General features: G+C 43.8%; 5 non-coding genes across 5 annotated transcripts; 4 read left to right on the top strand and 1 right to left on the bottom strand.

Annotated features, from left to right (window-relative positions):
• The first annotated feature begins 1,207 nt into the window (after positions 1-1,207).
• trnas-aga (transfer RNA serine (anticodon AGA)) lies at positions 1,208-1,289 on the top strand. The gene has a single exon. It is a non-coding gene; the product is annotated as a tRNA-Ser (tRNA).
• Positions 1,290-22,232: 20,943 nt separating this feature from the next.
• Positions 22,233-22,306, top strand: trnan-auu (transfer RNA asparagine (anticodon AUU)). The gene has a single exon. It is a non-coding gene; the product is annotated as a tRNA-Asn (tRNA).
• A 2,596-nt stretch (positions 22,307-24,902) lies between these two features.
• trnas-cga (transfer RNA serine (anticodon CGA)) lies at positions 24,903-24,984 on the top strand. The gene has a single exon. It is a non-coding gene; the product is annotated as a tRNA-Ser (tRNA).
• Positions 24,985-25,916: 932 nt separating this feature from the next.
• trnar-acg (transfer RNA arginine (anticodon ACG)) lies at positions 25,917-25,989 on the bottom strand. The gene has a single exon. It is a non-coding gene; the product is annotated as a tRNA-Arg (tRNA).
• Positions 25,990-27,605: 1,616 nt separating this feature from the next.
• Positions 27,606-27,687, top strand: trnas-gcu (transfer RNA serine (anticodon GCU)). The gene has a single exon. It is a non-coding gene; the product is annotated as a tRNA-Ser (tRNA).
• The last annotated feature ends 107 nt before the right edge of the window (positions 27,688-27,794 follow it).

The raw sequence follows: 27,794 nt of genomic DNA, 5'->3' as shown, positions 1-27,794 counted from the left end.
CCCACTCGTCCTAAAGTTCCCAAAATCCAGCACTGAGCGTAAACAAAGTGTTCAAGTAGCGTGGGAATGCTACCCCTAATGCTAGCTGGAGTTTGAGTGTCTGGTTCAGAGTTTGCTCAAGAGTTTACCTTTCACAGATGCGCAAAGATGAATGTTGAGGGTGCACGCTTCAAGGCGCCTTACAGTGCAGGGAGTTATTAGAGACAATTCGTGACGTGTGCTCGTTCCCATATACCGTACGCCCCGGGTTGCAGTGCTAGGATGACGTCCAATACCGCTTCGGCACGTAACGGCATTATATTCAAGTGCAGGACGTGAGGGTTTTATTTTGTTCGTTTTGTTCTGCTCTGCTTTGCTTTGTTTTGCTTTCCATGGCGTTCGTAAGAGCGTCAATAAAAAGGCGATTCCTGCGTCTAACACGAATGTAAGAGCTATTTCAAGTGCGGCTTCTAAAATGCTTGTGGACATTTGTCTGTTGTTGATTGTTTTTTTGTGTCTAACAAAGTGCCATTTTCCTGTCCGGACGGGGAGACTTTATCATTCCCACATGAAGCAACCCTTAATTCCTCGGAGGCGTGTCTGTCTGCAAGGTTTGTATTTTGGAAAGGTTTTTTTTTTTAACGGAGAACGACTTTGAAAAAGATTTCCGCCGGCGTCTCGCGATCCATGTGAGATTGTAGCAAGAACATGGTGCGGCTTCTTAAATGCTTGTGGACATTTGTCTGTTGTTGATTGTTTCTTTGTGTCTAACAAAGTGCCATTTTCCTGTCCGGACAGGGAGACTTTATCATTCCCACATGAAGCCACCCTTAAGTCCTCTGAGGCGTGTCTGTCTGCAAGGCTTGTATTTTGGAAAGGTTTTTTTTTTTAACGGAGAACGACTTTGAAAAAGATTTCCGCCGGCGTCTCGCGATCCATGTGAGATTGTAGCAAGAACATGGTGCGGCTTCTTAAATGCTTGTGGACATTTGTCTGTTGTTGATTGTTTCTTTGTGTCTAACAAAGTGCCATTTTCCTGTCCGGACAGGGAGACTTTATCATTCCCACATGAAGCCACCCTTAAGTCCTCTGAGGCGTGTCTGTCTGCAAGGCTTGTATTTTGGAAAGGTTTTTTTTTTAATGGAGAATGACTTTGAAAAAGATTTCCGCCGGTGCCTCGCGATCCATGTGAGATTGTAGCAAGAACGCAGCAACGGCAGCGCTCGCTGTAGTCGTGGCCGAGTGGTTAAGGCGATGGACTAGAAATCCATTGGGGTCTCCTCGCGCAGGTTCGAATCCTGCCGACTACGGTGTTCTCCTCACGTCGTTGTGTGCCGGCGCAAGCAAGGAAAAGTGCCTTTCTGCTTTTCCTGGTGGTTTTAAAACGCAAGATCGCTTGTACCCGCTGCCTTGGAAAGAAATGTCTACATGTTTACTTGCACATTGTCTATTGTTTGTTTGTACATTGTCTTGATGCACTGTTTGCACTTTGTCTTGTTTTTTACACTTGTTTTACAATCGAGAGACCTTCTGTAAGTAAGAATTCCATTGTACCAGTACCGGTTACATATGGCAATAAAGTTCAAGTTCAAATGCTTCAGCGTCCGCAAACGGCATTTTGCAGCTGGAAGCAGATGGCGACGCTTTTTGCGGTCGCGTGTCTTGTGCCCCATTTCCGGCCTTTAACATCGAATCAATAAAGCTGTTCGAACCGACACCATAGGTGCTTTTCTTACAACTTTTGATCTGACTCAGTTTCGGAATGCAATTCCTGAACACTGCGAGAGACAACCTACAGATGCAGCCATTCAAAATGAGCGGTAAAAACCCGTGGTACAGTAACCAACCCGCAGGGCACCGTAGGGCACCGCGGTAAGTGATTGGCTGGCCAAAATGACCGACAGGGGCACTCGTGGTGCATTGGTTGGTAGTGAAAAGATTTAATCATCTAATGTCTTTACTGTGCACATTTCAATCTGCTTAGTTTTGAATATTTATATGGAATTTTACCACTAAAGGGAAATTTTAGTAGCTGAGCATAAAAAGAAGAGGAGCATAACGCATCTGAAGGTCATAAACGATATTAATTTAGGAACATAAACATTACTGTATGTACATAAACTGTACTGTGTATGGCTGGTCTTGATAGTTTAAAGAAAAAATACACACCAGTCTTCCATTTCTCCCTAAACATTTTAAGCATGAAAGTTTTATGAAACGGTACCCAAATATGTGATTGCTGTATAGAATGAATTTTAATTTTTAAAAATTATTTAAGACGAAAATTAAGCTGTTTACATCTTCCGCCTGAGAACAGTCACCCGTTGCTACCCAACGCAGAAACACAGCCACTAACTAGCAAAGAGAGGACATTAGCTAGCCAATATGATAAAGAAATAAATGATTATTTTGTTTATTTCTTTTGCACATTTATTTGAACATTTCCATCGATTGTACAAGCACTTGGAAACTGTCCAATCCCTAGTTCATCAAGCATTTACCGGTCTGGTGCCGGTCTGTGTCTTCTAGGATATAATGCCAGCGAACTCTTGTTTTTATGTCCACTATAACTACGCTGGGCAAACGTTCCGAGGTCAAATTCTTCCAGCACGGGGGTACCTTTAAAGCGGAGACGACGGCACCGAATTTTTTTGGCGCGCCTTCTCTTTAAAGCCCTGGCCAAATATGAAGACAGTACGTACAGTTATAATTCAAACGGAATTAAAAACTACACATCCCAGTTACCATGGTGGTGCTTGTGATCATTGCGTTTAACCAACGAAACAGGGCGAAAAATCAGTCACATGACTTTGGGGCAGAGTTTCGAAAGCTTAACCTATCAGCAACAAAACGAAATTTACACGATAGGCTACCTCAAACTGTCAGTTACACGACTGTGTATGTCGCTTAAGCCACTCCTATTTGGCATTTTAGTTATGGAGGCGAGAAGACGCCCCCCACCCCCCCCCCTCTCTGGGTGTCTGATTTGCCGCCATCTTTAACTGTTCGGTGTCCGAATCGGAGTAGCTACGCATACGATATAAAGTTAATCCCAACTACAAAACATATATTTTTGTGGTAAGAGGGCGCAAAACATCAGTATTTACTGCTATTAATTACTGTACGATTTATAGTTGAAATCTGAGCCTAGATATAAAGTTAGATATAAAGTTAAAATCTCGACAAAGCAATGTAGGAAATACAGAGAAAATAAATCCTTTCTGACATCTAAAATCAGTTTCGATCAAGGTCTCTAAAACGAACAAGAAAAAGAGGATTTTCGGAGGGCAATTACGCTGTGTTTATATAGAATAACTGATTTATGAGCAATCTAATTTCTTGTTCGTTTAAAACAGTGAAATGTCAGCTGCAAAAGATCGCACCAGAAACAGCACTCTCTCTGCCTGTCATAGACGTTCAGGAAAGGCTGAATGAAGTCATGTCAAGTACAATAATTCGGTGATCAATAATAACAGTTGTAGGACAGTATATAAGGAGGATAAGGATTTTGAAGTTGACTCGAAATCTGATAGGTAACCAGTGCAAGGACTTGAAAACAGGTGTAATGCATCCCTGATAGGATTCTTGCTGTCATATTCTGAACATATTGAAGATTGCTCAGTGTGGATTTAATTTCCCCAGTGAACAGGATGTGCATTTATTAATTCTAGAAAAAAAGCCTTTCTTGATTTCTCTAGTTCCCTTTAAAATAAACTATTATTCCACAATGCAGAGTATTACATGGCCAGTATTTACACATGATATTTGTGATTTAAAGAAATTAACACAAGCAGCTTTTGGAGATTTAAGTGTTGGCTGAGTTATTGCAGGATAAAAGACTAGAGATGTTGGCAAGAAGAAGATAATTTGGGGAAAGCTGAGGAATACACTTATAACAAGAACACTTCCTAATGGGGTTAGGCATACTTTTGATGAAGATGATGAAGTTAACAGACTATATGTTTACATAGATACTGAAATAAGGATTGTATTTTAGATTATGTGTAGTTGCTGGCATTGAACTGTGTGTTGGATGCACATGAATTGAAGGAGTGGGCAAACATAGCTGATGCGGATCCACAGAGCCAGCATATTAAGATGTTTATAATTAGAGGCAATTTGTTTAAATAACTAGGTATGGATACTGATGTGCAAGAGAGGTGGAAAGGCTGTTTCCTTAAGCCAGCACTATTAAATATTTTATTCTCAGTGAGATGCTGCCATTTCATCGTGGGTTTCTAACACTGTGTATAGTTCCATCCACACAGTGCCTTTACTTCCATCCATTTCTAATCTCTTTATCCAGTACAGAGGATTTGGAGCTTATCCCAGTAAGCAACGGACCCTGGACATAGCGCCAGTCCATCACAGGACAGACAGACACAAACACACACACACCAGGGCCAGTTTTCCCATAAACCAATTAACTTACCAGTATGTTTCGGAGTGCGAGAGGGAGTCATATCACACATATGGAGAAAAACCATGTAACCCAGAGAGAACATGTAAAACCCCCACACACAGGATGGCAGGAATTGAACCTAGGACCCCAGTACTGCAAGATAGCAATGCTAACCACTTCGCCACCATTATAAATGGATGGGTATCTTAGTTATCTTTCTAGTTCACAGGTTTGCATGCATAATTTAATTTTGAAAGCCACTGAGACATGTCATGGAAATATAACTATCAAGGAAGCCACAAGAGAGAGTTCTCACCTGAGTAAGGTCTTTATTTCAATATTGCAATATTGGGAGCCCTGCTACCACTTCGCAAAGTGCAACCAAAGACTCAATTTGTTACAAGCAGTATAGGGTTTTTATAAGACGTTGCGCTGTAAAAAAGTTCAGCACGTGGTCCCTTCTAAAACTTCCCCTTTCTCTAAGAGAAAACAGATTACATCATAGAGCGAGAGAAGAAAAACTAGATTTGTTATTCAAAGCTTATCAGTTACTTTCAGCTAATTCTAATGACCCAGACAGCATATATTGTTTTGGTACATTGTCTTCTAAACTAACCTAAACAGTGTACTTTGTTGACAAACTGTTTTCTAAAATTCTGCACGTACTGTAGCACAGCAGTTACATCCTTGAAATATATTATCTAAAAGCACCAATATATTTTTTTCAAAGCTCTCTACATTTTTAAGAATCAATTTACTTATTAGATTTCCACTTCAATTCCCTCCTTTTTATTCTTGAAAATGATTAAAAGTTAGATTCTTCATATGGACTCCCAGGAGGCTCCCATACTTCGGATTCTTGCGTTCTTATCAGAACATACTGATGCACAAACATATTCATTACCATATTTCAAAGCATTGGAATAATATATTTCGTACAGCAACACAAAAACAGGAAGACAAGTATCACAGCCCCTATAATCGGTGTTAGTAACTTAAAGAAAAACATTCCCCCTGGCCCAAACCGTGATTTTAACCAGGAGAGAAATGGGTGAGGCTGTAGAATGAGGCATTAAAGCACATACATAACAAGATGCATTACATTTCTTTAACTTTACTGTATGATTTATAAATTTATACCACAAATTACTCCTATCCCCCTCATTATCAGTTTCATTCAGCCAGTTTGTATACAAAGAGGCTTCGCGTTTAGATTCTTCCTCTTTCTGGGTGGTGACAGGCTTCCACATAAAAAGGAAAAAGGCTGGGCACATCAGTCCCAAGCATGTGATCCCCATCTGTGCTTGTGCACTTTGCTCAGTTCGTTTACAGTGGGAAGCATGAATCCAGGGAACCCTTTCCGTGACTTTCACAGCAGTCGCAGTGGTCAGCAGCCTTGGTACGGCCCCCTCCACCTGAGCGAACACCACCTCTTTTTCCTGTCTTTCACCAGAATCCAGTCTCCTTATTCATGCATTAGTTCTTACAGCACAGGTAAATCCCTGTGGGCTGGAGCCCAGCATTTTTCTTAGGGTTTTTTTTTTACAAGATTGGTCAACAGCTGGGTCACCTAAACAGCTGTCTATCACCCTAATAGAGAATGGCCTAAAACTGTGATTATAGCGAGGAGCATACAGTTATTTCCATTCTAATACATCTGAGTTACACTCAGACTAAAAGCAGGGCTATTTACCCATGCCAATAAACCTAAATAATCACCTCTATCAAAGGGGATTACTCCCATGAGCATCTTTTATAGCAATACAATCCCAACATGAGCTCTGATTATTATTTGTGGCTGACTGATAAAGTATTGATTCCATATCCCCATTTTATCAAAGTAAAGCTCCTTACACTTAACAGGTACACTGTCGCCCCCCCTCAGGAAGCTCAACAAACACAGAAACAGTGACAATATAATAATTAATGTTCACTCAGTCTCTGGTGCAGTGGTTCGGTGTCGGCGCAATGCGTAGATCCAGCGATCTCATCCTGTCACTCAGATGGCAGAGTCGGTAGTCAGTTGCACTTGATATGGTCCTTCCCAGCAGGGTTGCAACATCAGGCAGGGTATATCTTCCTCACCACACCCACTCGCCAGGTATCAGGTCGTGTCTTCCCTCTACTGGAGGTCTCCAAGTGTCCAGCACCTGTTCACCAGCCCCGTGCACCACTTCAATTAACAACCTACAAAAAAACCTACAATACTACAATAGAGAATTAGCAAATTCAACAATCCATTAGCCAAATTCGTCCCTCCAGGAAGTTTCGTTGATTGGCCTGTGATGATATCAAACAGGCTCTATTACACAGTTCTGTTTGATCCAGCCCGCATCCCATGGCGCTCCTTCAGTCTGATGTCTAGTCGATCTTTTAGAGTTCTGTTCCTTCATTCCACTGTTCCAGCAGACTGAGGGTGATCTCAGTCCATCTCACCCCGAATAATCCAGCCACAGCCTGTCCCTTGATCATAATACAAGCGGTAGGGCAGTGCCCACCGAGGGCTTATCTCTGTTATCAAGTGTTTGGTAGACACAGAGGCAGTGGCAGCAACCCACTGGGAAAACAGATTATAAGAGCCCAGGTTTCTCTTGACAATTGTCAATTTGCCAGTGCATGAAAGGTTCCTCAGGAGCAGGCCTTTTGAGCTGTAGCACCCGCACCTGAACTGTAGCTGAGTTCCTTTGATAAGCATCACATTGAGATACCACATAAGTGGCTACTGCTTCAAACACGGTCCCCACCCAGGTTTGGGTAACCAGCACACCATTTCTCACACCCAGGTGTCCGACAGAGTGCATTTGTCGAGTTACAAAGGGCATTAGGCTGTGAAGGCATGCAGGGCGTCCAGTGTGCTGGCAGCACCACACCCAATCATCATGAAGCACCACACTCTTTTCTAACCATGTCCTTTTCTCTGCTTTAGAGGCCTCAGCCTGAATATCCTGTAGCTGTCCCCTTTTCACCAACAGAGGTCTCACAGGGGTCTCAGACTCCTGCTCTACCAGGACTGCTCACCTGACAGCTGCATCTGCAAAGTTGTTCCCTCGAGTTACTGGAAACATTTCTTTATTATGTGATTTACACTTTACCACAGCTACTTCAATAAGCAGCTGCAAAGCTTCTAACAGTTCAGAGACAAACCCAGCATTCTTAACTGGAGTCCCTGCCATGTTGGGGAAATCCCTATTCCTTCACTGCCATCCAAAATTGTGGCATCCACCAAATGTATATATACAGTCTATATAAATTGCTACAAGTTTCCATTTAGCATATTTACAAGTTTCAATTAAATATTTTCATTCGGTCTGCTAGTTCTACACCAGATTATTCACAGTTTATACAGCCAGGCAGGTAGCCTGCACAACACATAAACACGGCCCCTTGGCCACCGCATCAAGGGGTCCTGAATAATAATAACCCACCAGACGATGCCTATCTCCATGCTCCTGCACCAGCACAGCAGCTCACAACCCATTTCTTTCACTTACATACAGATTACATACAGATGATCCGTCTGAGGGAATCCAGTCCAGGGCCAGTGCCTGCAAGAAAGCTTGTCTCAAAACATCAAAACCGGTTTCTGCTGCAGGGGTCAAGGCAATTTTGTCTTTAGACTGCACTACCCCCCTTAAACCAATACGTCACTAGACAAGCTCGTTCTGAGAAGGCATTCACCCTGGCTTTATCATGTAGTTGGTTTTATACTCCTTTTTTTTCAAGATCCAGTACTTGGAGTAGCCCGGCCTTATGGATTCCCTCATTAGGTAAAACAATCACAATATCACATAACTCTATTAAGTTAGTTTACATAAATGCTATTTCATGCAGTAATTCCTTATAAAATGCTGCAGTCTGGGCCTAAAATAGGTCTGGGGTGTCCCCCACCCACATCAGTAGTTGAAACTGTACATCTTTACCCAAGCAGACTGTGACAGCTTATATTTGCTTTAAACACAACCCTTGCACCCCTTCTCCTGTAGCCTCCTGTTACCCGTTAGAAAACTTTATATCACATTTTTATGCTGTTTTAGTCTAAAAGTAGGACAGCTGTGCTCCTGTGTCCCCCAGTTACTGCACACTGTAAGATTATTTCACTTTTATTTCAATCCTGAGATAAATTTAGGAAGGCTACAGAGGGGTTTACTAGATTAAAACTTTTAGTTCACGCACGGCTCTCGTTTCAGCTTCTGACATGTTCTTTAATTGTGAATTCAAGCCTCTTTCTTCCAATTTCTCCAAAAAACACCTTTTTTTTAGTAACTGCACACCAGCTTATTAGTAGTTTTGTCTTTGGGGTTTTATATCTCGGTATAACATGAAAGTCGCACAATAATTTCGACAAACTGGCGGCTCCCTTTTCTCCTCCTTGGGAGTCTTTTTACCTCCCATTTGCAGCGCTCGCACTTCTGCATGCATGCTTCGCGAGTTATTAAATCAAATCTCTCTCCGCTGTCCGTAATATCAGGAAAGCATAGTTGTACATTCTTGGCAACATCAGGTTTAACACACTCAAGTAAATTTGTTTTATTACTGTGGAAGTATCTTCATTCACTTCCTTTTCATCGGCTAACCCCGAGTATACTATCCATAAAGCTATAAACCTTTCTGTAAAATCTGAAAACATCCTCACTTCCTTCTGCTGACATGCTGTTACTTTTCTCTAATCAGTTTTCGGTGGGTAATGCTCTTTCAAAAATCTCCACACTGATTCCCACCCTTCTCCCAGATTCTCTCTCAAGGCGTTCTATTTCTTCTTTTGCTTTTTCTTTTTCTGCATATATAACTTCCTTTCGTTCAGCCATTGCTTTTAGCTTTTCCATCAGGGATTTTTGCGTCTCATCTATGATATTCTGTTGAATTCTCAAATATTCCTCTAACTATTGTTTATTTTTATCCAAATGTTCATACACTTTTCTACATTCCTGTTCAGCCTAAATTCCGTCTGACAGTCAATATTTCTTTTAAGTTTCACTTTGGATTAATCAAACTTTTTTTCTTCACACCAAACCATTTTCACGTCTCCCACGCGCCCCGCGGAATCCCCCAGTCGAGACAAACTGACGAACTATCACAATTCGGGAACACGGACCAGGTTCCAAATCCTGGCTTTAAATACACAGTTGAATCGAGTTACCATTTTCGGCTCTTCTGCGAGTACAGTTCTAGTTACTACCTTCAGCCGTACTGCAGTCGTGTACCAGGATGCAACACCTGGATTTTTTCGCACGGGCAGGGCGAGACGCTACTCCTTCAGCAATCCCTCTTTTTCTACCCCACCTTCACAAAACAGGCATCTAAAACACATACACCATTAACTCATTTTTTCTGTTGTACTTGCTTCAGCTTCAGGAAAACCCTGAACCCACCACAGCAACATGGAGAGGACAAGGGACTTTTTAGAAAAGAGGAGTCCTTACCTCTTTTTAGAAGCGTCCGCCTATCTTTTCCTCTCCATGTCCGTGTGGTTTAATTTAGATGGATACTTCTTCATCATTTGGGTCATGTATCCGCCAATCTGCCTCCTCCTTTTTAGAGGACGTTGTAAACCTTTAGGAACAATATGATCTAGCAACAAGGTTATGTCACTGTAATTAGGCTTAAGACAATCGAGAACAAGGCTTGCCTTTCTTCTAAATTCTTTACGGTCATCAGGCAATTTAGGAAAAGACTTAACTAATGCAAATAATTCACTAGGAGACCAATGTCAATGTACATATGCTGGAGTTCCTTCTGGACCTGGAAAAGTGCACATTGGCATTTCACAAACAAGTGAAAAGGCTTTGGCTCCGGACCGCTTTCTAATTTCGGTGGAGACTTTTTCTTTTTAGTACGCATGGCCATGACTTTAGCTGCAGCTTGCTGTTCTTTACTTTCAAGACTAGTCTTTTTTGAAGCTTCCCATTATTTCTGTGATTCCTCTTTCCATTCCATAAGTTTTCCAATTCAATTTCTTTCCTTTCTTCTCCTTCTCTTCTAGGTTTCCCCTTCTTCAGGAAACTTCTTTTTCCTAATTCAACTTTCCTCTGTCGATTCTGATTCACTTACAAAGATAGTTATAGTTATAGTTATATACTTCATAGTTATGGGCCCCTAATTATCATATATAAATTATGTGCAAGTTCCCTTACACCTATTACCCTAGCTTTACAGTTCATGAACATATTTTTTTTTACTCTAACCCAGGCTATAATTGTTTCTCTGAATTTGTCGTACATGTACTTTTGCTGGACTGCTCGGTCCCATTTTCGTCTCTGAATTTTAATTTCCCATTTTTACCGATCGGTGCCTTACTTAGAACCTTATCACATTAACTACTCCGCAGAGCAAAAACCACACGTCTGTGTTAAGATAAGTTCTTTATATGAGTCCTGGACTCATCAAACCCGCGTGAGAACACCCCTGTGGCTCGCTTCTCAAACTATTAATTTTAAAGGATCACTTACTGACGCCAGACAACTGCCAATTCTCCAGACGCGTCTCTGGAAGGATAAACAGTTTATCCTCCGAAGTTCGTCAAATTTGCTAAAATTGTCCGGGTCCGGATGGAGTTTCAGCAGCCGTTCGCGCTCAGGTTTGTGATCCCGGACGAGCCCCCAAATTGTCATGGAAATATAACTATCAAGGAAGCCACAAGAGAGAGTTCTCACCTGAGTAAGGTCTTTATTTCAATATTGCAATATTGGGAGCCCTGCTGCCACTTCGCAAAGTGCAACCAGAAACTCAATTTGTTACAAGCAGTACAGGGTTTTTATAAGACGTTGCGCTGTAAAAAAGTTCAGCACTTGGTCCCTTCTAAAACTTCCCCTTTCTCTAAGAGAAAACAGATTACATCATAGAGCGAGAGAAGAAAAACTAGATTTGTTATTCAAAGCTTATCAGTTACTTTCAGCTAATTCTAATGACCCAGACAGCATATATTGTTTTGGTACATTGTCTTCTAAACTAACCTAAACAGTGTACTTTGTTGACAAACTGTTTTCTAAAATTCTGCACGTACTGTAGCACAGCAGTTACATCCTTGAAATATATTATCTAAAAGCACCAATATATTTTTTTCAAAGCTCTCTACATTTTTAAGAATCAATTTACTTATTAGATTTCCACTTCAGACATCAGGTACTACTGTTGTATTTATGAAAAAGAAACAAAACAAAAAACATACTAACAACTGTGCCATCCTACTCCTTAGTTAATACATTTTATTATTCATAAACAGTTAACATTGTTAGCAAAATATTTTGAATTATATTTAACCCAATTTTTCTTTAGTTTTGTATTTAACTTTAATTTAATATTATTGATTGCTAATAGTTTATGCTAACACCTAACTTTCTTAATTAGATGTATTTAAAACAGTGAACTAAGTGTAACATACTATTCAGAAATACAATCGAAAATAGTTTTGTGGTGTTTGTATGGATGAAACGTTTCTAAAATGTATAACGTAACAAAATTAAAGACGATTAAAATCTGTAATCTTTCCACTTGTAATGTCATTAGACAGAACAACACGTTTCTGGTTTGTTTTAATTAGTATTAGTTAGTAGTTAGTAGTTTTAATTTAATTAGTATTGCAATTCGCACTGATTCCCTTGCGAAGATATGGACTTAAGAATATTCGTGCCTGGTCAAAAAATGGCATTAAGCACTTAAAATTAATATGGTTAATAATAGTAAACTGTAACATGCTGTAACAAGATCGGTTAAACTGCGAAGAAAATGCTTTCAGAGGAAATGTTTCAGGTGTGAAGAACATAGATCTCCAATGCAATTTCAACCAAACCTGTTCGCACACACCCTGCCCCCACTACCATTAGAATATACACAAAGCACTGAAATCTTTCGAGCTAATGATCAGGTGACCCGAGAGAGAGCGAGAGAAACACCAAGGGGTGCGGAACCAGGGAACTATTTACATGGAAAACGGGCGATCTCCCCAGACTGTCCGCCCGTTTCACTGTTACCTGGATACCTCTTTATTTAGAACTCACTAACACTGATTTTTAGTTTCGAAGGATTCAAGTAGGGTTTTAGATGAAAGGCAGCGACCTTAATCAAGCCCAAATCATAATTGAACCCATTCAGAGCCTACATTACATTTTAGCGTTTCATTCTGAGCAGAAGACCCTCACACCTGAAGAAGGCTTGCATTTTCTCTCTTCTCTTTTAAGCATGTGTACAATGTGTAATACAATTACAATGTGTAATTACAATGCTGTAATACAATGTAGCGGCGAGGCTTAATAATAAGGCAGAATTAAGTGTTTCTGAGCTTCCCAAATGAGGCCCCATTTCTCTGTTCATCTCTGTGGTGCAGCCACAGAGAGACCATTAGTGCAGGGTGATTTAAGGTTTCCTAGGACAGCTCCCAAAGGGGGATGCACTTAGCTAAGTCTGGCTATCATGATCAATGGTCATCCATTGGCGCCTATCTGTCTAGGGAGTGCCAGTTGGACATCTGGACTGCATTACTAAGTGTCAGGAGTAAGTGACTCATATCTCACCTTGATCAACCAATCAGGGACTGGTAGGGCTGAGTAACCCACGTGGGACTCTGATGCCCATGGAACTTTCAGCCAATCAACGAGCTGAAGTTCCTCCAGGTAAAAACAGGCAACACAGGCCTGGAGATTCAGAAGGGGAGATTCAGTAAGATTCAGTAAGATTCTGGAGAGGATTCTGTGGACTGTTCTAAAGGGAATTCAAAGGAGAATTCCAGGGCAGGACGGCCCAGGAGCAGAAGGCTCCCAAGGGCAGGACATTCTCGCAGCGCGCCTCCTGACCATCCTGAGACTCAGCCCGGACAACCACGGAACGGCCAGTGTGTCCGAGTGCCAGAACTTTCCTTTGTTCTAAGAGTCTAGAGTGGAGGTTGCCAGAGAGTAACCAGCAGCAGGCCTCGTGAACAGGTCAGAACTGTGGACAGCTGAAACACTATTCAGAACTAGCTCTTCGTCAGGAGCGAACCGGTCCTCTTCCTGACTTGCTGGGACCCACAGTCATCTTTTCTCCTGTGCACAAACTTTGCTAGTTAAAACCAACACTAACTAGCCGGTCAGTGAGCATCAGCAGCGCACTGTCGCGAGCCGCACAGCACAACCTGGCACCGAGCCAGACAGCGCGGATTGGACAGCAACAGCCTGCAACTGTTTCTTTGTGCCCGCAGGAGATCTGAATCCCCAGAAATTGGATGAGTATTCAACTTCAATGCATTACAGCTCGAGAATTCAATTGTTATCCCAACCAGTTGATATCAATTTAATTCCTAAGAGTTATGTACTTGTTTTGGGTATCTAATGTAGAAGTTGTAACCAAGTTCACTTTACGAAACGGTCTTAATGAATGATATACTGAACGTATGTCCTCTTGATATATGTAACTCTTTGTAACTGATTGAATATATACCTTTTGTATTCTGATAACCCTCTCGATAAGATCTGTTAGGTTTACATGCATATTCTATGTATTAATAAATGTATCCTCGTGTATTAGTACCTGTGCGTGTGCGTTGTTTGAGTTATGTCGCATGGTTGGATTCTAAAGCCATCAAAAGAATCAACTTTGTGATTTACTGCTACAATTGATAATTGTCACAGTAAATGCCCAATCCCTACAGAACTGGTGCCTTCAGAGAGCCACTATGATTACATATTTGGCGTCCCTGAACGGCTATGAAACACTACATATTTGGCGTCCCTGGACTGGCGTGGCAAGACTGAAATGAATCAACCAAGCGGAATAATTCATATAAAACGCCGCGGGTTTCATACACGACAATACAGTGTGCTGAAAGCCGAAAGGAAAAAAGTTCCCCTTGCTCTTTAAGCAGTGCTTGATTGTTTTGTGATCTTTTGCAATCTACCGGGTTGATTGCATACTTGATCTTGTGGTTTTCTGTGGTAAAACTGTGATTTCGTACTGAAAAGTAATACTCTTTAAGTTTAACGATGGTTGCTAAAAGGTCTGAATTCGAGTCGCTATTAAGCACTCTCTCTAGCAGTGACAAGTCTGACCACGATCTCCGTCATATCTCCGTCAGCGGAGAAGCTAGGAGAATAAACCTCCATTCTCTGAGAGAGCTAGCGAAGGACATAGAGAGATTTGACCCCGCAGTGTCAGAGAATAATATCGAGAGTTATATTCAGGACCTCAGGTATACCCTGCAGTACCTGCCAAACGCCACAGAACAGGAGAAAGTGTTTCTGGTCAGGAAAACTACCAGCAGAGCCGTACATGAGTGGATGGCTAGGCAGATGAAAGAAGTCTGTAATGACTTTGAAGAGCTGTGTCAAGCACTTATCGAAGAATACAGTGCGTTTATTGACCCGACTGCCGCGATAGCCGCCGCCCTTAACATTAAGCACGAGAGAGCAGAGTCCCCTCGCGAATATTACGAGAGACTTAGACGAACTTATTTTGCAGGGCGAAATGATGAGGGTTGCGAAGAGAACACACATTTCAAGGGTTTATTCATTGCGAATCTCCACCCATCAGTCAGAAAGATGATCTTAATGCATAAAGATGCACAGACCATGAAAATGACTGATATTAAGAGATTCGTGCAGAAAGCCTGGGAGTATGATGTCCAAAGTCGCTCTGAGCAAAAAGCTGCTAAAGCGACTGTGTTCGCCGTCAGAGCCAGCAGGGTTAATTCCCCCCTGCTCGAAGGAGCACAGGCTCCTGAGCTGGCTAAGCCCCGTTCCAAAGCAGGCACACAGGACCGCACCCAGCGTCCTAAGTGCCATGAGAGCACCGGGGGAGGGAAAGGGCTAGAAAAAGCTGAACAAAAGGATTCAGTAGCCACCCGCCTGGCCAGGCTTGAACAAGCTTTATTAGGACAGGGACAACCGCTCCCCAAGGCTGCCGGAAGCGTGAATGAGCTGATACTCTCCACTGGAGGAGGCGGAGACCCGCCCCCTCCCACTCCCTCAGTCTATCTGATTGAGCGGAAGGGTTCCTGCCTGGATGAGGCCAGCCACTCCCAAGCGAGTGCTGACTCCACCCCTGAAGTCACAGAGCAGGCAGTAAAACACAGAGGAAAAGCAGGAAGCTTTTACCTCAAGGCTGCCATGGGAGATGTCTTACCCAGTGAGACACTGATTGACACTGAGGTTGAAAGGTGTTTGATGTCACACGGCAAGCTCAAACGGGTTGAAAAAGAAAAGGGCATGTGACTCAGAGTGGAACCTTTGGTGGATCACCAGAAAGGCAAAGTGTGGAAACAGGTCAAGGCTCCTAAGCCTTCTGTACAGAAGGAAAGGGGGGCCAAGAGGCAGACTGTGCTCACACAGTGCCCACCGAACACAGAAGCCTATGCGGAGATTCCTTCTGTTCCCTCTGGACAAGAAATAAAAATATTATCTTGTTTCCCAGATATACAGGGAAGTCGTGCCCTGGCCAAGGTCACAACAGCCTCCATGCCACAGGAGCGGTGCTCCAAGCAGCCGCCTGATCCACCAGGTAAAGCACACCCCTTTTACATCCCTAAAGAGGAGCAGATCTCCCCACCTGGCGATGAAAAGGAGCTTTCCCTGTGCACCCTGGCACCCAAGAGGGGTCAGGACCACCACCCCGCAGTGGTGGAAGGGATCCAGATGGCAGGAGAGCAGGTTGGTGATGTAGCCCTCACCCTTAGCCCTGAGAGGTCCTCTATTAGTGAGGATCTGCTTGAGCAGCTGTCACAGGGCCACCACCAGGTGCCCCTGGTGCAACATTCACAGGTTAGACAGGAGGTCCAGCTGGACGCTGAGACTACTGCGCTGTGGACACACCTGATCCCAGATGCCGATTCCCTCTGCTGTGACCCAGGGAACCTGCAGTCAGGTAACATTATTTCTCACAACTACCAGGTAGTGAGTGAGACTGACCTGATTGTTCCTGCCTCAACGGCAGGGTTGCCAACACACCCAGTCCCCCAGAAGGGACAGGGAATGAAAGCCGAGCCGGTTTTCTTACAGCCACCAGCTCAGTCTGTCAGTCTGAGTCTGACCAACAGTGGTTCAGCCAGACTGGAGCTGGATGGTCAAGTCACCCGCCTGCCAGTGCAGGACATCGCAAAGAGGGGTGTCAGAATCCCCGCCTGCACTGACATGGGCCTGGTGGGTGATAGTAAGTTCAAAGACAATGAACTAGCTATCCCAGTGCTGGGGCAGCTCCCTGAACCCCTAGCGAGGGAAGGGGGGAGCGAGCAGGTGTCCTACACCCACGCCCAGCGAACGATTGTAAACATGCCGATAGAGGGATTCCTCAATCAGGAAGTGTGCAGGGTGGACCTGAACAGTGAGAATGGGGTAACAATCCCAGATCACTCAGGTGCTCCAGATGACCACTCAGCCAAGGGTCAGGCATGCTCCACCGCTGCACCGCCCCCTGCAGGTTTCCTAGAGCACAGGCATGAACAAATCGAAAAAGCAGATGCCCTGGAAATGGAGGAGCAGCATCAGCCGCTGCGTCAGATCTCCCCAGATTTCCAGGATGTTGGTGCCCAAGATGCCACATGGCATACTGAGAAAGACACCATGTACATGCTGCGCCAGCTTAGAAAGACAACAGTCACTCAGAAGGAGATGACTGGGGTCAGCCACCCGAAAAGACTTTTGGGAGGACTGATTGCTGCCGCCACTGTTGCACGTTTGCTTTTTCTGGTAGGTTTGTGTGCTACTGGCACTCTCACCCTGACTGCCCCAAGAAGGCAGGTGTCAGAGATGCCAGAAGGTAGTGACAGACTGTATCAACAGCAGCAAAAGTTGGAAAGCTTAGGGAAAATCCTACAGGCAACTTCCTATGCAACAGGGTTAAACCTTATTCCCCAACCAGTGGACATGATTGTTGGTGTTATACAGTGGGTTTATGCTTGTGTGCAACAGGCCAGAATGTTGACACAAGACCTGTTAAGGGAGCTTGGTGCCACTGTAGCCAGTCTAACCACGGCACAAAATCCCAACCCACTTGATTCCACTCTTCTCAGTAGAGGAGTATGTGACATTAACCCCATCGCTCATAGCTCACCCAGAAGGCAATCCAAGATTGAATTTGGTTCCAAATCTTGAGATGGGTATGGCTACCAAAGCTATCCATTGGCTGTGTCTAAACGATTCACCAATGAAGGGTGTAAAGCTACTAACGAGCAGAGGGAGGTTAATGAACCCCATGAAGAGCAGGTGGGAAGTAAATGGCTGGTCAGCACACCACATTTAACTGACACTATGACTTGTGACAGGTATGATACAGCTACCACAAAGCAGCTACCTAACCAAACAGTTTCCTGTAAGTTCCCGAGGAGGCCATAGTACAGCTTGGTGACTTAACACTGTACTGTCTGGAACCAGACAACATAAGACCATACTTGAGGTCATGGATACCTTCAGGTGCCACACTATTGAATTGGATAGAAATCCAAGAAACAGTAGGCCCTGAAGAGGTACAGGTAGTTGAGTTTGCTTTAATGGAACAAACCTCCAAACCACCCTGGCAGGTGCCCAACACAGGTGTTGTGGTTCATCAGGGGGGCTGGGAACAGGAACCGGTGTTATTGTAACACTGCTGCTGGGAAGCTGGATAATGACTGACAGTGTACTCTGAAAGCTGTACTCTTACATCAAGATGTACTCTGGGTAGCATGAATGAGTCAAAGGTAGCATGTCAAAAGAAAGGAAGTGACTTCTCCCCAAATATCTACTACAGAGGTATCAGATATTGACAGTGAGCTTCCTGATGTGTAATTCCTAGACTTAGATAATGTCTCCTACCGTGTTTATACATACTCCAGATGTTATTCATCCTGTTTGTATCCAATGCTGGTTCTGGTATGAATTCTCGAGGAGTAATGTGGACATTTAAGATTAATGTTCTAATGGCAAGGGACATCACTTAACTCTGTTTTGTTTTGAAGGCAACAATGCCTCAGGACCTCGTGACCTTCAAAAAGGGGGGATATGTAGCGGCGAGGCTTAATAATAAGGCAGAATTAAGTGTTTCTGAGCTTCCCAAATGAGGCCCCATTTCTCTGTTCATCTCTGTGGTGCAGCCACAGAGAGACCATTAGTGCAGGGTGATTTAAGGTTTCCTAGGACAGCTCCCAAAGGGGGATGCACTTAGCTAAGTCTGGCTATCATGATCAATGGTCATCCATTGGCGCCTATCTGTCTAGGGAGTGCCAGTTGGACATCTGAACTGCATTACTAAGTGTCAGGAGTAAGTGACTCATATCTCACCTTGATCAACCAATCAGGGACTGGTAGGGCTGAGTAACCCACGTGGGACTCTGATGCCCATGGAACTTTCAGCCAATCAACGAGCTGAAGTTCCTCCAGGTAAAAACAGGCAACACAGGCCTGGAGATTCAGAAGGGGAGATTCAGTAAGATTCAGTAAGATTCTGGAGAGGATTCTGTGGACTGTTCTAAAGGGAATTCAAAGGAGAATTCCAGGGCAGGACGGCCCAGGAGCAGAAGGCTCCCAAGGGCAGGACATTCTCGCAGCGCGCCTCCTGACCATCCTGAGACTCAGCCCGGACAACCACGGAACGGCCAGTGTGTCCGAGTGCCAGAACTTTCCTTTGTTCTAAGAGTCTAGAGTGGAGGTTGCCAGAGAGTAACCAGCAGCAGGCCTCGTGAACAGGTCAGAACTGTGGACAGCTGAAACACTATTCAGAACTAGCTCTTCGTCAGGAGCGAACCGGTCCTCTTCCTGACTTGCTGGGACCCACAGTCATCTTTTCTCCTGTGCACAAACTTTGCTAGTTAAAACCAACACTAACTAGCCGGTCAGTGAGCATCAGCAGCGCACTGTCGCGAGCCGCACAGCACAACCTGGCACCGAGCCAGACAGCGCGGATTGGACAGCAACAGCCTGCAACTGTTTCTTTGTGCCCGCAGGAGATCTGAATCCCCAGAAATTGGATGAGTATTCAACTTCAATGCATTACAGCTCGAGAATTCAATTGTTATCCCAACCAGTTGATATCAATTTAATTCCTAAGAGTTATGTACTTGTTTTGGGTATCTAATGTAGAAGTTGTAACCAAGTTCACTTTACGAAACGGTCTTAATGAATGATATACTGAACGTATGTCCTCTTGATATATGTAACTCTTTGTAACTGATTGAATATATACCTTTTGTATTCTGATAACCCTCTCGATAAGATCTGTTAGGTTTACATGCATATTCTATGTATTAATAAATGTATCCTCGTGTATTAGTACCTGTGCGTGTGCGTTGTTTGAGTTATATCGCATGGTTGGATTCTAAAGCCATCAAAAGAATCAACTTTGTGATTTACTGCTACAATTAATAATTGTCTCAGTAAATGCCCAAACCCTACAGAACTAGTGCCTTCAGAGAGCCACAACGTTACATATTTGGCGTCCCTGAACGGCTATGAAACATTACAACAATTTGAATCGTATGAGGGTGGGGGGGAGGTGTCTTTCGCTGGAAATCTCGCCTGCTTCTACTTTACGAGTACAACCCCCTCTCTGCCGGAGTGCTGGCTGTGACGAATTAAACCGGTTTCACAGGTTTCAATCACAGACCATGTGACATGGGAGTCAGGAAACTAACACACAGCGCCACCGGATTTGATAACACTATAAAAACGCTATAAAATAATGTGACTAGGCACAGAACAAGTTTACAGCACAGTACAATAATAAATGCTGACCATGACTTTAGAAGCATAAATTGCCTTACACTCAATTTAAACACAAGCTGTCTTTAGCCCTCTAAGCTGGTTCATACAGAAATGTAGAGATCCAGGCTCAGAACACACAGCTTCATTAGCGAATACATATGCAGGACAACTAGAGAAGACGTTTTACAGAGGATGGATTTTTAGAAACATCCCATCAGTGACATCACTGAAGTCAACTCCTAGGTCCTGTAACTGTCATGTGGATAGTTTCACAAGAATCAGACAAAGGTTTAAGCATCGCTTGTTCTAGATAAAACTGCAAAAAAAACAACAACAACCCATAATGTACTTCTTTGCGGCTCTGTTTGCCCAAATCATATATTCACAACGTGAAATCTAGAAAATAATATTACGTAACCAAAATCCGCAATATGGAAACAGAACCTGTGTAATTGTTGATAGATGATGTACTCGTAACATTTTTTCAAGACGAACTACAACATTTAAAAAATGACTTGTATGTACTTGATATCTCTAATCAATCCACGGGTCCCTGCACAAAACGAAACTAAAACGCATACCGTTTCGCGCTTCTTATTAGTTGCTCAAAAGTAATTTGACCGTATGAAATGCATAATATAAACCTAGAAACATATACGTGAGCAGTACTTAAGCACTGTAGTATCGGTGTTAAGACATACCTCTCAAATACTGTAAATCAAGTTAAAAATATCTCAAGACCGATTCTGGTCATAATGAAACCATGTTTCGTGTATGTTTTCTTTAAAGTACCGAGACCAGCCATATACTGTATGTTTATGTTCCAAAATTAATATCGTTTATGGCCTTCACACGCGTTGCAGTATGCTCCTATTCTTTTTATGCTCAGCTACTAAGATTTCCCTTCAGTGGTAAAATTAGATATGAATATTCAATACTTAAACGGGCACAGTTAAGACATTAAATATACATATACATACTGTATACAGTACAGTTTTCATACGGTAATATGTTTATGTTCATAAATCAATCTCTTTTATGAGCATGTGAAAGGCATGGTGAATCGATTCTCAAAAATTACTGTACTTTGCATGATTGGAAACAAATGCGTGATTGCGAAATGCTGTGGTGTTACTTTTACAAAGACGGTCAATGAAAAAAAGAATGTTGACCAGGGCAATACTTTGAGTTTACACTTACAGCTTGTCCAAGGTCATTCATTATTAATACTATTAGTAATATCTTCGTTAAAGACTTTGATGGCCACAGCTCAAACATGAGAGGTTGAGCTTTATTAGCTCCACCTTGCGGAAATTCCGGATACTATTATTTTGCTTGTCGTATTATAGGAGAATTTACGGTAACTCGCGGTATTTACCGGTAGCTTGCGGTAGACTGCGTACAGCGTACCGCAAAATAATGCGGTATCGCCCACGCATTTTGAATGGCTGCATCTGTAGGCTGCCAAAAGTCTCCGAAACCAAATTTTGATAGCAGAAATTTCTCACTCGTCCAGAAGTTCCCTTGGGACCCAACATCCAGCTCAGAGTGGTAAAAAAGCGTCTTTTTTGTAGACGCTTGCAGCGTGCATTGGTGGTTCAGTGGTAGAATTCTTGCCTGCCACGTGGGAGGCCCAGGTTCGATTCCTGGCCAATGCAGTGGCTTTTGCAGCGAGCGGCTCCATAACTTGCATCCCCTTTCAACTCGCAACTGAAAACCCACTGAAGCTTAGAAGCTGTGAGCCAGGTCAGTACCCGGATGAGGGTGACCTACAGGGAAAAGCAAAGCTTACAGCTTGAAGCGGTGTTAATGGAGCCAGCGGTGGGGTGCTCACCCTGAGGTCTGTGCGGGTCCCAATGCCCCAGTATAGTGACGGAGACACTGTGTGGTAAAAAGGCGCTGTCTTTTGGATTAGATGTAAAACCGAGGTCATAGCTTTCTGTGGTCATTAAAAGTGACCACCAAAACCTTTGACAAAAGCTCTTGGTAATTGATGGTCTTCAATAATGCTTCTCCTTTAGGTACATTTGAAATCAGCTGAAAAATGCTGTGAAATGGGGGGGCACTTCAGGCCAGTGTAGGATTTGGGTTACAAGAACCATTAAACAGCACGAGAAAGCCCGTACACTGAATCGCAGGGCTTTCTATTCAAAGAAGGACAAAAGAAACTTCCCTGAATTCCATTTTTTGCAGCACAGAGAGGACAGCGGGCACGAGGCCTGTTAGCTCAGTTGGTTACAGCGTGGTGCTATTAACGCCAAGGTTGTGGGTTCAATCCCCGTTCGGGCCAGGCAGTCTCCTCCTGTCTTGCCAAAACCCGTTGCTTGCTTGCCGTGGTGAGATTGGTGGTAATGCAAAGATGCCACATACTGCCGACAGACGAGAGTGTTGCGGGAGAAGAGAGAAGTGATTGAAGAGTGTCCTAGGTGGAGCCAAGATGAAGTGTCACAATTGCCTAGGGGAGGATTTCAAATGCTTAAGATGGTAAAAATAACTGGAAGTGATCCCCCAGTCCGGTGCAGTCTGCTGTACTTCTGTCATATAAAGTGAAACTAGATGTCGAACTGAAGCCTCACTTATGTAAATTTGCAATATTTGCATAAGTGAGGCTCCAGTTATACATCTAGTTTCACTTTAAATGACAAAACTGAAGAGACTTAAAAGAGCTGGAGAGGATTTCTTACAACTTTTGAGCCGGCACAGTTTTCGAAAACGTTTTCTTCATGCTGCACTATACAACACAGACAGAAAAGAGTCTCCAAAACAAAACGAATTGACAGGAGAAAAGTCCCACTCGTCCTAAAGTTCCCAAAATCCAGCACTGAGCGTAAACAAAGTGTTCAAGTAGCATGGGAATGCGACTCCTAATCCTAGCTGGAGTTTGAGCGTCTGGTTCAGAGTTTGCTCAAGAGTTAACCTTTCACAGATGCGCAAAGATGAATGTTGAGGGTGCACGCTTCAAGGCGCCTTACAGTGCAGGGAGTGATTAGAGACGATTCGTGATGTGTGCTCGACCCATATACAGTACGCCCCGGGTTGCAGTGCTAGGATGACGTCCAATACCGCTTTGGCACGTAACGGCATTATATTCAAGTGCAGGACGTGAGGGTTTTATGTTGTTCGTTTTGTTCTGCTCTGCTTTGCTTTGTTTTGCTTTCCATGGCGTTCGTAAGAGCGTCAATAAAAAGGCGATTCCTGCGTCTAACACGAATGTAAGAGCTATTTCAAGTGCGGCTTCTAAAATGCTTGTAGACATTTGTCTGTTGTTGATTGTTTTTTTGTGTCTAACAAAGTGCCATTTTCCTGTCCGGACGGGGAGACTTTATCATTCCCACATGAAGCCACCCTTAAGTCCTCTGAGGCATGTCTGTCTGCAAGGCTTGTATTTTGGAAAGGTTTTTTTTTTTAATGGAGAACGACTTTGAAAAAGGTTTCCGCCGGCGCCTCGCGATCCATGTGAGATTGTAGCAAGAATGCAGCAATAACAGCGTTTGCTGTAGTCGTGGCTGAGTGGTTAAGGCGATGGACTACTAATACATTGTGCTCTGCATGCATGGGTTCAAATCACACACTTGTTGCTCTCCATGTCTGACACGTGTGGTACTAAAGCAGTACGTTTTCCAGCGGTGGCTGAACATGGTATAGTAGGCTAACGTTGGTATCAAGCAGTGACAATAACAGTAGTTAAGTGCCGCTACTGCCAAGTGACTCTGGGTTGAGACTGTGTTTTCATTTACTTGCAACGCAAATGGAGAAAGCGATTTTTGACAGTCTCTCGAGAGACTGCGCTAGGTGTTTAGAGATAGACTTTGTCATTTCCCCCTGGAATGATGGCCTCTCAAATAGTTTGTGATTCCTCTAGACGTTTATACAGTAGAAGCATGGTTCGTGGCTTAAATTCAAGCTGACCAAGACTTAGGAAACGAGTTAGAGGTCTGATGCAGAACTGCGAATTCAGTGAACGGGAACACTACAGTACATTGCACTGCATGTGTGAGGAAAGCTGCCCACTTCAGTCCCTTGTCGACCGAACAGAGGACTGTAAAGGATACCACCAAGAAACTTTAGGATGCTGGTTGGAATTCAGCTCCAAAGAAGCCCCTTTGGGTGTTATGTCATCAAAAAGTAAGAACAACGAATCTCCCTTTGATCAAAAGCGCAACAAAACTGTTTTCTGTGGAGCAGGTTTCAGACCCGTAGACCTGTTTTATTTTTAGGGCAGGGCGCATTCCCAAACGCGAATCTCCTGTTTTAGAAATGCTTTGGGCGGCGTGAAGTGAAAATAAGAAATGAACTCCAGATGCACATGGAAGCAATCAAGTGTTTCATCCGAGCTGTTTCAAAACTGCTCAAGAGCTTTCCTTTCACAGAGGCGCAACGATTAATGATGGCGGTGCACCCTTCAATGCGCCTTACAACTCTAGGGAGTGATTGAGACGATTCGTAGCGTGTGCTCATTTCCCTATATTCCCCGTGCTGCAGTGGTAGGATGACGTACGTTACTGCTTCGACACGTAACGGCATTATATTCAACTGCAGGAGCTGAGGGCTTTCGTAAGCGCGTAAACCAAAGGCAATTCCTGCGTCTAACACTAATTTAAATGCTTTTCAAAGTGCAGTGTGGTGCAGCTTGTAAAATCCTTGTCCACATTTGTGGTTTGTTGATGTTTTTTCTGTCTGCCAAAGTTGCATTTTGACATCAGGACGGGGAGACTTTATCCTTTGAACGTGAAGCCACCCTTAAACCCTCGGAGGCGTGTCTGTCTGCCGGCACGTATTTTGTCAAAGGTATTTTTTTTTAACGGGGAGCGACTCTGAAAAGGTTTCCCCAGCCACCTCGCACTCGTGTTAGATTATAGGAGGAATGCGGCAGTGGCGAGCTCGCCGTAGTCGTGGCCGAGTGGTTAAGGTGATGGACTCGAAATCTGGTGGGGACTCCCCGCGCAGGTTCAAATCCTGCCGTCTACGGTGTCTGCCGCATGTTGTAGTGTACCTGTGCGGCAGAGGCGAAGTGCCGCTTCTCCTTTTCTGGTTCTAGAAAAACGCTAAATCGCTTGGACCCGCTGCCATGGAAATCAATTCTTCAGATAACCACACATTTTGCGTTCGCACGTCTGGTGCTCTACTTATGCCTTTGAAAATCGGATCAATAAAGCTCAAAGAACCGACAAGATAGGTGCTCGTAAAGCACGCAGTAAAGAATTCTTATCAGCGAGGGTTTCAGTGGGTTAACTGAGGAGAAGGCGTGATCGCTAATTGTTGAGTTTTTATTTGGTGTTAGAAACACTCTTACTGTGCATGAAGTGCAACAAATGTAGCCACAGAAATTGCATCGTGCTTTCATTTATGCTATTGCAGACACCAACGTTGCCTAGATAGAAAACCGAAAAAGCCGTGGGTTTGCTTGCCGGTCTGAAGGATCTCTCTTCGAATCTCTATCATTTGTCAATGGAAGTAAAAGGCGCTGCAATCTGATACGTTCACATTCAAACCCTCAGCTGTTGTTCGACTTTATTTCTTGACTAATTACAACTGAGTGTCGCATGAGCAGTTACGTAAACTTGTCTGCTATATTTGAACACAAATGCCGTTCTTCAATTAAAACTAACAGTACATTGTCAGGGACATTCAGTTATATACAAACAAGAGACAGACGAGAATATTTCTACCTTTCATGTGGACTACGTGTTGACTTACTGATCGGAATAATTGAAATGTTCGGGTTCATAGCCGATGCAGTGCGTGCTAATTAGAACAGCAGCGCTGGGCTCTCAGCACCGTACTGAGCCCAGGTGCAGTTCATTTACATGAAGGAAATCTCATACTGGGTACGATTACACCCACATACAGTAAGTAGCACAGGCTACTTAGGGAGTAGCCTGATGCGTTTAAAAGTGACCCGAGCCAGGCAGGAGTCGAACCTACAATCTCCTGATCCGTAGTCAGACGCGTTATCCATTGCACCACTGGCCCTGGTGTCACACTGCACGACTGCAACCCAGTGAGCTCAGCACTGCAACTAGTAAAACATTACCCCCGGTCCATTCTTTTCCAAAAGTGAGAAACACCTGTTTTCTACATTGTGTCTGTTTAAAACCATATCTCTTTAAACCAAACCAAGAGTTTGTCCTTTGCACTGATATTCTGATTCATTTCGATTTCAAAGAAAAAAAAAACACTTTCTTCCAAAGCATCATAAAATTGTCCCTTCTTCCAGACTCTACTTCTCTCTTGTAGTAGTACAGCAGACCTTTCCAGGTGAGCAGATCACAGAGTCCGAAATGAGCTTCCTCCATCCAGCAAAGTACCTGAACATGACTCTGTCATCATAAAAGCACCCCTGTAGTAAAGCAATTAAATCCGAAATCAAGAGGGCAATTGCCTACTGAAGTTCAAGAAGTCATCAATTTTAACCTAGCAACACATTAAAGGCTGCATCTATACAAGTACGATTCTAGAAATGCTCACCAGATTACGTTTTAAGAAGGAACTGCGGCTCAGGTTCCGCCGAGATCTAAACTCGGATGGCAGGATTCAGAGTCCAGAGTTTGGACGGGTGGCGCACAGAGGGTCCATATACTGTAGATCCCTCAGTGATCTTCCGCGTGTTCAAACCGCCAGCGTGTGACTCCCCTGTCCCCGTGACCTCATTGCTCTGCTCTCGCCTGTGTGCAGCCGAGCCCGACTCACGGTAAAGTGGAAAAAAAATGCCCTCAACGTGTGATTTACTCTGGAGCGAGGACAGATGTCACCTTCTTATCATTGAACAGGATGTATGTGATGTGGCGACTAGGTTCAATTTTTTATCCTCTTTAAAAGATTAAGGACTGGGTGAGCCTGATTTACCACCCTTTCAGCTAAGAACCCGACGTGCGGACCGTTTAAGCTGCGTAGACTCGGTCGTTTAACTCTTCTCCATTAGCAGGGTTAAGGTTAAAGAAAAAACATTGCTGACTTCTTTTTTGTTTTCCAGCCGCGAGCGCTGATTAGCAAGGTTTGCATTTCATGTTTTGCAAGTTGCATTCTAAGAAAAACAAGTCGTTCAAGACAGGAAATGAATACTTGCATTTAATTAAGTCTAGCCGTAGGCGGTTGTCCATAATGACCAGTCCTGTTCGAGAAGACAGAACAAAAAAAGGAACCGCTGGGATTCGGACCCGGGATCTCCTGTTTACTAGGCAGGCGCTTTAACCAACTAAGCCACAGCGCGCCAGGAGCTCTGTCCTTTTGCAGCCACTTGGACACACAACTCAGACACATCTGCATTCGCTGTGCGCTCCGCCTGCTCGCTGAGCAAGTTGCCACCTTTACATACAATAGCAACATCGACACCAAGAGAAAGGATGACAAATGGCTTTTAACTGGAACTTTTCATGTCCAAGGAGCTCAATGTGCTTTCCGTGTACAACAGGGCCACTGAACTCCACACCGGCCACTGAAGCACAGCAGTGGCTTGCTGGCTTGACATCTCCCAAGGAAGATGTTGAAATTGCATGTGGAACAGGAAAATGACCCTCGAGTACGAGGGAAAAAAAAGAAAAAGAAAATCTGGAGCGCGCCAACTCATGTCCGGACAGCCTGGTTTCCTTGGCGAGGTGGCCGAATGGTTAAGGCGATGGACTGCTAATCCATTGTGCTCTGCACGCATGGGTTCGAATCCCATTCTTGTCGCTCTCCATGTCTGACGCGTGTGCCTGTTCAAAGTCGGCCCTCGGTACTAGAGCAGTATGTTTTCCAGCGGTGGCTGAACATGGTATAGTAGGCTAACGTCGGTATCA

The sequence above is a fragment of the Atractosteus spatula genome, assembly GCF_055471065.1.
Source record: "Atractosteus spatula isolate fAtrSpa1 chromosome 16 unlocalized genomic scaffold, fAtrSpa1.hap1 SUPER_16_unloc_2, whole genome shotgun sequence".
NCBI classification, from domain to species: Eukaryota; Metazoa; Chordata; class Actinopteri; order Semionotiformes; family Lepisosteidae; genus Atractosteus; species Atractosteus spatula.
The sequence above is the reverse complement of the archived record's forward strand: the minus strand, read 5'-3'. Positions and strand labels throughout refer to the sequence as shown.